Source organism: Cavia porcellus, unplaced genomic scaffold, assembly GCF_034190915.1.
Source record: "Cavia porcellus strain 051 isolate PalLab524CR breed Dunkin Hartley unplaced genomic scaffold, mCavPor4.1 scaffold_7, whole genome shotgun sequence".
In the NCBI taxonomy this organism is placed as follows: domain Eukaryota; kingdom Metazoa; phylum Chordata; class Mammalia; order Rodentia; family Caviidae; genus Cavia; species Cavia porcellus.
This window is the reverse complement of record NW_026947490.1, coordinates 45,456,272-45,468,417: the sequence shown is the minus strand read 5'-3', so window position 1 is coordinate 45,468,417 and position 12,146 is coordinate 45,456,272.

The following is a 12,146-nucleotide window of genomic DNA, read 5'->3' as shown; positions in this document are numbered from 1 at the left end:
TTTATTTATTTTTAAATTTTATTTAAAGGAGGAAAAAACAAAACAGTATAAGGGTAAAAGTAAAACAGAAGTTCAAAAAAAAACAGTAAGAAATCACTACTTAATAGATTACATATTGTCATCTTAGAAATAGTTGTTCAAGTTACAGGATTAGGGGCTGAGGATTTAGCTCAGTGGCACAAGCGCCTGTCTTGCAAGTGTGCAGTCGTGAGTTTGATCGATGGTACCGATAAAAAAGAAAAAGACAAAAAAAGTTACAGGACTAAAGAATACGAAGTGGGTATTCAAGCAATGAGACTGCAAACATTTGTGTTCAATGATCCAACAAAAACTTACTAATATGTTCATCTATCTTAACACACCTACACACACTTGCAGTTGTGTCCTTTAGAGTACTTTCTTTTCTTCTCTTTTTTACAATAACATTTACGCATTTTTGGTTTTATTATTCCTACAGTTCTTATTACTTTTTTTTTGGAAGAGAATAAAACCATACATGACAGAACAAACCAGCCCATCAAAACAAAGAATGGACATAGTACATGATGTAAAAACAGAATACAGGGTAATCAACGATGGTTACCATAATGCCACTTGCTACCTTAAAAAGAATTACCTATATCATCAAGTATAATAAAACTGAACAAAATGGTACAGAAAAAAATCAATAAAATCTAAACAATGGAGACATTACTGGACTTCAAAAGAAGATAATAGCCAAACCAGAATGGGCATCATAGTGGATTTTATTGCCTTCAGTAGTTGATAATACCAAACTTGATACTATCAGATGTACTTATGCTTTCAGTTCACGTTCAGGCTCATGCCTCACATCTACTTCTGTTTTCTCAAAAAAAAAAAAAAAAATTCTTGCCCAGTGAATCCATATAGTCACATATTTATCTCATCCCCCAAATACCCAAAGGACAGTTTTAGAGCAAAAGTGCAAACATTATCAACAACATTATCATCAGAAAGGGAACCAAAAGTGTAATGTTGAAAAAATTTGATCAGATACCTTCCTTTTAAAGTTAAGGACAATTTGATCTTCAGGATTTAAAGAGTTGGTAATCAAATCTTTTAAAACAATCACAGCCAGAGACAGGCATAGTGGCACATGCTTGGGATCCCAGCTGAGGCAGGAGGATCATTCAAGACCACCCTGGGTTAAGAAGTGAGCAGAAGGCCAGACTGAAGTATATAGTGAGACTTTGTCTCAAAAATTAAAACAAAACAAAACAAAACAAACAAACAAGCAAACAAAAAACAGCTGATCATGTTGGTACATTCAAGTAATCTGTGGGAAGCCGCCTATGATGGCGCCCATTTCCTGCTTCCGGGTTCTTCCCGGCCTGAACAAGCCCGCCAAATTGTCATATCTGCCCAGTTACCCGTGACGCTAGCCTATCAGCTTGTTAGGCGCGCTTCTCTGTGATTGGATACTGCTTCCCCTTATAAGAGGTTGTTCCTGCCCCCAACGGGCGGAAGAGGAACCAACGTTGAGGGTGGCGGACCTTGTTAGGTCCGGTTCGCTGTACGTAATAAAGTTTGAGAGCTGATCCTGCTCGAGTCTGGCCTCCTGTCTTCTGCGGCTCCGGTCATCTGGTGGCCCCGTACGGAGAAAAAGGTAAAAGACTCAGCGACGTGCCTCTTCGGCCGGGAGGTGCGATTGCTGTCGCCTGCGGTACGACGGAGGACCTGGCCCAATAACAACGGAAGGCCGCGAGCGCCTCTTCTCTTCACCCTGATCAGCTACGTGAGATACAGCGGTTCCCGGGACAGGTGAGTACTGGGTCACCTGGGTTGGGTGGACGCACCTAACAGATTTTGAGCGCCACACGAGTGGATGCCGGTTTTTTTTTTCTTTTCTTTTCCCTTTGCATCTGTTTTGCTTTCGCTTCGCTAATACAGCCCGACAGGCTTTTGATAGAGCTCGATCGGAATGCTCAGAGGAGCCCGGAGCCACTGCCGATTGTGGGTCTCCGGAGGACCCTCAGGGCTCTAATTCTGATTTGGATTCGGAAGGCTCAGAAGAGGAGGTCGTCTTTGCTAAGCATGACCCTCCTACACCGTTAAAAGAGGAACTTAGGGCTCGGGAAGACCACCCTGCCCGAGCTACTCCGCCTTACGGGAGGAGCTTAAGCCCTTCCGCCCTTTGGCAAGTTCGCGACCCATGGTCGCCCCCTTCAGGGCGCCAGGCCCCACTGCACCGCCGTGGCCGGAAGAGGAGTTGCTCCCTGGGCTGCCACCACAACCTATGGCACCGCCCTGGTTAGAGGGAGAGCTACTTCCTGGGTTGCCTTCTGCGCCCCCATCTGGGGAGGGAGGAGGACGTTCCTTCCACCAGAGGGTATGGTCGCGGCTTCCCTTTGAGTGTCCCGGTCTCCATGCATTCCCGGTACAAGTAGGAGGCAGGGGAGGAGGAGGATATTATGAGCCCTTAGAAATTAAACAACTTAAAGCTATCAAGGACGCAGTTTCAGCTTATGGGCCCAATGCGCCATTTACCATGGCGCTTTTAGAGGCATTGGCAGGTCTGCTTTTAACTCCTGGAGATTGGACCCAGCTGGCACGCGCCTGCCTCTCCCCCGGACAATATTTAGATTGGAAGTCCTGGAATGAGGAATTCTGTGTAGAGCAGGCGGCAGCCAACAGGGAAAATAACCAGAGAGAGTGGAACAGGGATATGCTATTAGGGCGAGGAGCCTTTGAGGAAGATCAAACTCAATACCCTCGCCAGGTTTATGAACAAATTAGCCGCTGTGGCCTCCAGGCCTGGAGACGGCTGGCTGGAAAGGGAGAAAGGGCCACCCACGCTATTAATCATTGCCTGGCAGCCTGGGCTGCTTGGGGAAAGCCCAATATATTAAAAACAGACAATGGTCCTGCTTACACCAGCAAAACTTTTGTAACATTCTGTCAACAAATGGATGTTGTCCTTAAGCATGGCATTCCATATAACCCTCAAGGACAAGGCATCATTGAACGGGCACATCGGACACTCAAGGGTGTCTTACAAAAGCAAAAAGAGGGGATAGGCCACGGCCTAACGCCCAAAGGAAGAATATCATTGGCACTCTTTACCATAAATTTTTAAAATCTTAATCACAATAATCATTCCCCTGCCATGGAGCACAATAACCCGTCCCCGGCCGACAAAGGGCTGGTGAGATGGAAAGATGTCCTTACAGGACAATGGCTGGGCCCGGATCCAGTGGTTAGTTGGACCCGAGGTGCGGTTTGTGTTTTCCCACAGGAACCAGGTCGCGAACCGCTGTAGGTCCCGGAAAGATTGACGCGAGCAGTAAACTCCCCACCAGTTCCTGATAAAGCACAGGAGGATAAGCCCGCAGACACAAGTCAACTCGACCCTTCTGGGACCGACGCTCAGCACCCGAGACCATCTAAAAACTAAAATGTCTGGTTTGGAGTTTTTTCTATTCTGTGGGTTCCTATTAATCACCCCTGTGATATGCTCAGATTCCACAGAACCACCACAATATCTTTGGGGTCCTTGGCACCACCCGCCTACATTGGCACCTTTTTCGGTGGCCTCGCCCGCCTCACCCAGGGTTTACACCATCAATCAAACAGTCCTTGATTATGCTAATTGCCATGGCTATCCTAGTAGGGCTTGTGGTTATTAAATGCTTGTTAGATCGCCTCATACAAACTCAGCAGCAGGTTAAGATCACAGCTATGGCAGCCATGCAAATGGCAGCAGGTGGCCCATCAGGCCAGCAGGCCGCCGCATATCTCCTTCACATTGCAGAACATCAGCTATAAGAGCTGAGTGGGCAAGCCAATGACGGGTAAGACGGGAAAAGCCCTCCCGGTCAACCTAAGACAGGCTCCACTCAGATATACATGGCCTATAAGGCCAGGGGTCCCTCCCGGAGTCAAATTATTGGCATTGAGATGCGAGACCAAGGGTACTGCAGTGCCATCCGCCTCAAAGGTTGGGGGGAAGGCAGGAATGAATGTCTATATGCATCCAGGTTCGGTTCACAAAAGCCTGGCCCTGCGAAAAAATGAACCACTCACCTTGAGCATGGTCCTGGCGCAAGGATATGCACAAAACAGGGTGATGCACAGCAGGGTATAGACCTCTACATTCTCTCATGCCTCGGCCTACAAGGTAGGCCCACTCCTAGGTGTCTAACAGCAACAAGGTCATAGACACCTTGGAGGGACCCACAGACCATCCTATTTTAATAAATAAAAAAGGGGGAGATGTGGGAAGCCGCCTATGATGGCGCCCATTTCCTGCTTCCGGGTTCTTCCCGGCCTGAACAAGCCCGCCAAATTGTCATATCTGCCCAGTTACCCGTGACGCTAGCCTATCAGCTTGTTAGGCGCGCTTCTCTGTGATTGGATACTGCTTCCCCTTATAAGAGGTTGTTCCTGCCCCCAACGGGCGGAAGAGGAACCAACGTTGAGGGTGGCGGACCTTGTTAGGTCCGGTTCGCTGTACGTAATAAAGTTTGAGAGCTGATCCTGCTCGAGTCTGGCCTCCTGTCTTCCGCGGCTCTGGTCAGTAATCCTAGCACTCCAGAGGCTCTGGGGCCAGCCTGAACTACATGCTGAGAACTTGCCTCAAAAAGACAAAACAAAGTCCCAAACAAACCAAAACAACCACAAATTTGGGTGTGGTGGTAAACACCGCAATCTGGAGGCAGAAGAATCACTGTGAGCTTGAGAGCAGCCTGAGTTACATGAGCAAGTTTGAGGAGGGCCTACACTACACAGCGAAAACTGCCAGGGATATAGCTTAGCAGTACAAGCACATGCTTGGCAAGCTCAAGGTCCTGAGTTTGATTCCTGGTACTGTTGCATGTAAGCTGAGTTAGTCAGAAATATTATAGGCAGTGACATAGGGCTAGGTCCTCAATGGAGCCAACACAAACACCTGGCAGCTGCCAGGGAAGCTGATGCCTCCTGCTGTGGGCCAGACCTCAAGACAAAAGACCATACAAATGCACCCATACCCTGGGATTGATACTCTAAATAGTTCCCATCCTCCTAGGAAAGAGTCACAGATCTGTGAGAATACTCGCTTTCTACCTGACTTGCTTCCCAATTTGTTCCTAATGTAATCAATTTTACCTGAACTATTGATCTGATTGACTAAGTATAGTTATGTCTCACCTTATTCCCAACTGCCTTGTGAGTTCCCAGTACTCCCCCACCTTGAACCCTTAGTTTTACTCTATAAAAGCCCCTGGAAAAGACAGAGTTCATGGCAACCTTCTTGGGAACTCTCCTGTATCTCTTCAGATGGAAGCTTTCTTTCTCTCAATAAATATATTCTACTCTTACCTCCATTGTTCCTAAAATTCATTCTTCAATTTTAGAGAACACAAATTCATGGACATGGTAGGTTAGGCATTTCATTCCCCTATATCAGTGCCAAAAACAAACATAGGAAGACCCTGTCTCAATAAACCAAAAATAAATAAATAAATAAATATTAAAAGATATAAAATAATAATAAAGTCTGGTGTGGTGGCAGACACCTGTAATCACAACTACAGGGGAGGCTGAGGCAAAAGTATGGTACATCCCAGCCCAGTCTTGGGCAATTTGCCAAGATCCTGTTTCAAAATTTAAAAAAGAAAACAAGGAGGGCTGGGTTTGTTTTCATGTGTAAGGCTGTGGGTCCTGCCCTCAGTACTGGAGGTTGGAGCAAGGAAACAAACCAAATAAAAGATAAAATACTAGCCATGGAATCAAAAACAGAGATTCCATGGGGTATATAAAAAGAGAGAAATTTTACCAGGATATGTATTTGGTTCAGTTTCACAAAGTATTACCTTTCAAGTGCTTCCAATGTGAAAATAAATAAAACATAGTAGGCAAACCATGCCATAAGCACAGAGCTGCTTCAGAAATGTTGGCATTCTTGACATTTCTCAAGATATCCAACAGTATAACTGAAGAAGTGTATGTAATATTACTTATTAACTGATGCCTTGCTTCCTAGTGATAGTTTGCTTACTGTCAGGCTGTCATTTTTCAAAATTAACCATGTTTCAATAGGCACATTTTGGGCCAGGGATATAGCTTAGCAGCACAGAGCCTGTCAGGCTAGTGTGAGGTTGTGAGTTCAATTCCTGGTACCATAAAAAATATAGGCCAGGGATTAAGCACCTGCCTGGCAAGCACAAGGCCATGAATTTGGTTCTCAGTGCCAAACAAATAAATTAAATTAAATTAACATTAAAGATAAAAATTTTCATGTTTTCAAAAATTTGTTTGAAATAAATGTTTATTTTTACAATAAAAAGTGAGATAGCCATGTATGGAATTCAGCAACAAAATAAATAAAAAATAAAAGAAGGAAAGAAAGAAGCTTATTCAATAACATGGACCAATTGTGACCATTTCTAAGTGGGGGAAAAAGCCAAGCACAAAGAATACCTATAATTAATTCTCATCTTATGAAATGTATATAAAGTACACATCTAAATGTATATAAAGTACAAATCTTTCAGTGGCTTAAAGTAGCTGATCAGTTGTAATATGCTGGTCTTGGGGTAGTTTTGACTAAAAGAAGCTATGAGGGGTTAAGAAAGATTTGTGTACCGTATTGTGGTCTTGTTGTGGATGTGTATAGCTTTCAAAATAAATGAAACTGTACACAAAATCTATGTATGTTACTAGAAGTTGCTTTAATATGCTTTAAACCAAACAAAGATAAAAACATTCAGAAAGGTGGGTAGATTGAAAAGCAAATACTGAAACATCAGACAGAAATAAATACACAATCCTGATCATTTTCTCCTTCACTATATAGTTGCTATATCCCTCTCTTGTACTCATGAGTTTTTAAAAAAATGTTAGTTGAATTAATGAATGAAATCTAAAAGGACTAATTTCCAAGATGTTCTCAGACAGCATATCCCTGAGGGGAATATGTCTTGTATATACATTGAGATTTTGATCCCACCCAAGCCATACAACCAGCTCCTTTGTTCCTTGTTTTACTTAAAGCAGAATATCATCTTGTTTTGTGCCCAGATGCTTCTGTTCATCACAAATAAACCCAAACAGCCTTTGGGTAGAAACCATTAAACAAAAAGTAATAATGATCTTTCAGAACCAAAGATGGAGTGAATGATAGCAATGCCTCTGGCCTCAATGCAGAGAGCACAAAAGCGACTTTTTATGTAAATTTCAATGTATAGCTTAGGGACGCATATATTCACATTAATATACATAATTGTCTGTTTTCTTCCTACAGGGAGCTATCACACAGCTCTCCTCTCTGTTGTCCTCTTCTTTGTTTTCATGGGATAGAGTAGAGAAGGGGACAAACTTAAACAAATCTTACAGGAACAGTTTGAAGTGATCTAGAGCTCCTCCCTGAGGTACCAGGAATACCTGGTCCTTCCATTATGATGAATAATGTTCACTAACATGTCAAGTAATATATTGCCACTCAGCTTTAATGGGATAGTCATGAGTGAGAGATCTTATCCAACAAAGAGGCCAACGGTTGCCCACAGAATTTGCAGCCTTAGGAATCAGACAGACAAACTGGGCTTTGATACTCAGATACTTAGTAGCTCAAACGAATAGTCAGGAATATATCTGACTACTGGGGATTGGGAAATGTAAACATAGTTGAGAAATCAACCTTTCTTAGCTTTTCCCTAAAGGATGCCAAGTGATGCCTCTATTGAAATGTAAACATAGTTGAGAAATCAACCTTTCTTAGCTTTTCCCTAAAGGATGCCAAGTGATGCCTCTATTGTCAACATGCTGCTCAAGATTAGCATTGTAGTAGCAGCAGATAGATTGCTGATCTGTCCCTTATGTAGTCAAGGCATTTCCTCCCAGAGGACAAGAGTCCATTATTCTCTGATCACTAATTTGACAATGATCCCAAAGTGATCAAAATTTCCAATCATAAAATAACAACTCCAGGGACTATTCATATCCTGAGAGTACATAAAGCAAGATTCATGCAATTTCCTCTAACAGAAATTAAGTTAGATGGGAACTGGTAACAATGAAGATCATTTACAAGGATATAGCATCATGCAGCTTTACTATCTACATGGAACTCATGTTAAACCACAAACAAACTTTGCACAACTTGAGCAAGCACTCATAACAATGCAAGTTTTGTTCCTTCAGAATACATGTTCATCTATGAGGTACTCTGGGTTTTGGAGACCCTGTCACTCTCACGTGGGAGTTTTGTGCAGGAATATTAGGTCCTTGTGTGCTGGCTTAAAACAAAAGTCTATGTTGGAAAGATAAATAGTTCTGATTTTGCTGGGTTCTCCTTCCAAGAAGACCAACCAACAGTTGGCACCATGGAGAACTCTATATCCTTAACCTGGCATAGGCATATACTCCCTTGGAAAAATAGTATGCAAGTGCTCATTGACTACAGCAGAGATACCTAGTACTGCTATCTGAACTAGCAAATAATAACACTAAGCTCACTGGAAAAAATAGTGATGTATTTCCAAATACCTTTCAATTTCCTGCTCAGAAAATAGGAGAGCAGGCATTAACATTACTGCCAAAACCTACTTTTATATATATATATATATATATATATATATATATATATATATATATATTATATATATATAAATAATTTATATAAATAATATATAAAAATAATATATAAATAAATATTAATAATATATATAAGTAATTATATATATATATATAAATAATTTACATAGAAACTAAACTGAATAAGATCCATGCTCAGGTCAAATAGTCATCTCTACATCTATATTTTCCCAAAGGTTGAGGTTTTTTTTTTTTTTTTTTTTTCAATCCTCCTCAGTCTCCCATTCCAGTCACTTGAGGACTCCAGGTGAAAAACTCTAGGATGGCTGGCCATCATACTGGGTATGGTTCTCTTTGTAACTTTGGTACACTGCTGGCCCTAAATACCAAGTGTTATTTGATCAAACTATATCCACACCAACAGTTATAGTGAAACTTATCATTCAAATTTCCCTTAGAACTAAGGTGGACAAATGTTTTACTGGGCTTGCTCTATTGCCTTTGACTTCATGGACATACAAGTGCTGCAGCACTTGAAAGCAGACTGTTGGTATAAGCAGTCTCATGTACGCAGTCCTTCAATTACCCCACCTGTTACATTAAGAATGAGCTTTGATCTGGGAACATTTTTCTTTGCAGACAGTGAAGAGCTCATTCAGTTTATTCTGGGTTTGTGTTATTTAAAAGCATGGGTTTTTTTGTTCTACTTCAGCATGTGTATCAGTGGTTCTCAAGAAGCTCTCAGTGCTTCATACTCAAAAAGTGAGAAATGGAAGCACAACAGCTGTATCACAGGAAGTGTGCATACAGCTCAACTGCTCTGCACTAGCTACCAGAAAGTTCTAATGACCATGAGGGAGTAACACCTGTGAAGCTGATCTTGCTCTCTATTCTATATGTAAACAAAGCACTGTTTCAGTGGTTCTCTGAGCTGTTGTTTTCCTCTGCAATGATAGTGTCAAGATGCAGCAGAGATAAGTACTTGGATTTCTATGCTTGAATTGTGTGGTAATGACCTTTGCTACTCCCTGTAGTTGGATTCCTTCCCTGGCATAAGTACTGTGTGGTGTTTTGCTTAACAGAATACCTAAATGATCAACTGTAGGAAATTTCTGGGGTCATATGATTTTTATGTAGAAGATTATTGCTAGAAAACATATCTGTTATATTCATTCAATGCATGCTTTATTTGTGGTTACTAATCTTATTAATCTTGCCTAGTTAAACATGCATTTAAGTGTACCTAAATAAATATATGTATATAACTCTTACTAAAATAGATTAAAATTATACATATTAAAATATTCCAATGTTTTCTTTGAAACTAAATACTTTTTTCATATTTTGAGAATCAAGATTGCTGTTCATTTATTTTTTTACTTGTTGTTGTTGTTACTGTTGTTGACCTTGTTTTGTTTTGTTTGTGGTACTAGGGCCACAAACTCAGGACCTTACTTTTGCCATGCAGGTGCTGTGCCACTGAGCTTTATTCATGATCCCTTGTTCTTCATTTGGACACAATTATAACCTGTATTTTCTTCTGACATAATAAAATGGAATCAAGTCCCTCCCCAAAAGAAAATTATCCTCTTTTACCTTTTATTTTTTTTATTTTTTTTTATCGGTACCTGGGATCGAAATCACAACCGCCTGCTTGCAAGGCAGGTTCTTATGCCGCTTAGCTAAATCCCCAGCCCCCATCTTTTACCTTTAAATATAATACCTCTGTGCTGGAGCATCCACGTAATTTATTCTGAGACAAGCAAAGGTACAATGGCTAGTGTTTTGAAGATATTTTTATGAAAGATAGAAGTCAAAAATAATGTTTAAATCTTTAATACCCTCAGTTCAAATTAACTTTAAATTCTTTGAAAAAGATTTGATTTCATTTACTGATATGGTGTGATCTGGCAAGACAATTAAGCATGAAGAAGTTATGTGAAAATTACTTATTGAATTCCAACAGACATTAGCCACAAGTTGAAGTTATTATAACCAAGATGCTGAAAGGAACCATATGCAAGAAAAATAGCTTCAAGAAATGGTTAGCAAATGAGGCAAAGAACTGGAGTACACTCCATATCCTGTGCCATTATATTGAGCCACAATTCATTAAACATGTGAAGATCATTTACAAACATTGAAAGAAACAGATGTGGTAATTTCATATAATGGAGTACTTTTCAGGCATAAAAAAGGATAAACTTAAAACTTTTATGGGTAAAAAAAGGCAACTTGAGACCATGTTTATAGTTGGAATAGTCACATGTGTAAATATCACATTGTCTCCCTAGTATAAAAAACTGAAAGAGTAAGAAGTTCCAAAATGCACAATAGACATTGTAAAACTGAAAAGGGAAGAAAGTGCTCTAAAGGAAAAAATAACTGGGGCACAGGAAAGGATAAAAGGAAGGGAAAATTTATGTTTATATAAGTATACATAAATATGAATGGGTGTAAATATATGCAAGACAAATACTATACTACTAATCTCTGTAAGTTCATGAAAAAGAACACTTTGTGCTCTCATTGTTTGACTGTTTGATTTTTTATGCCTAACTGGTAATATAAGCAACTACTTCTAACATATCAATATGCAATATATTAACTAGTCTTAACTTCCTACTATTTAAAAAAAACATTCTGTACCATTTCTATATTTTGATCTGATCTTAAAAAAAAATAAGTAGTAGAGACCATTGGTATAAATAACATTTTCCAACCTGGATACTTGTAGCTATAAGGGGGCTGTGAGCAATACTGTAGGTGGTAGATATTGGAAAATTGAAGCATGCATTGTAGAGGAAAAACCAAAGCAGGTGCTACTGATAAGTTACACTGGAAGCCTGGTTTGCAAGCACAGGAGAAACATATTTTTGGTGAGGCTGATTCTCCAGATGAGCAGATTGGGGTCATCAAATTTTGAGTATAGATAAAATCTTGTCCCATTTTATATAACAGATGGTGAGACTGAGTGATGTTTGTGTCTTTTTTTTATCTTAAAGAGACTAAAACAAAACAGGGTATAACAAAGCAGAGCAGAACAGGACAATGTAAGCAATACAGTATTTCATAAGAGGACAACCTATGATTAACAGTGACTACCATAATGTCTCTTTCTTTGAAAAAGTTGAGCATAACTTCATATATAAGAGTAAAAAACAACAAAGTAGTATAAAACCATTAAAGAGAATGAAAGTACTGAGGACAGTCACAAACAAACAACAGAAAATGAACAATGTCTACTATATTATCTCATTTTCCATAGAAAATTTGTTTATACTATCACACATAATACAATAGTATAAGATACAACATGATAGAACCAAAGGAAATAGAAGAGCAAAAGCATGGAAGGGCTTCAGAGTATGATGATATTAAATCAGCACTGGCTATTATAATGTCTTATTTTCTTCAAAATAGCTGTTCATACCATCACAGATAATAAAATCAAACAAACGAGGGTAAACCCATTCAAACTAATTAATGCAATCATTATAAGGCTTCAAAGCAATGTAATGGGGAATCATGATTACCATAAACTTATATATTCTTACCATTTCTTACACTAGGGAGACTATATGGTATTTACACATGTGAGTTTGATTTAT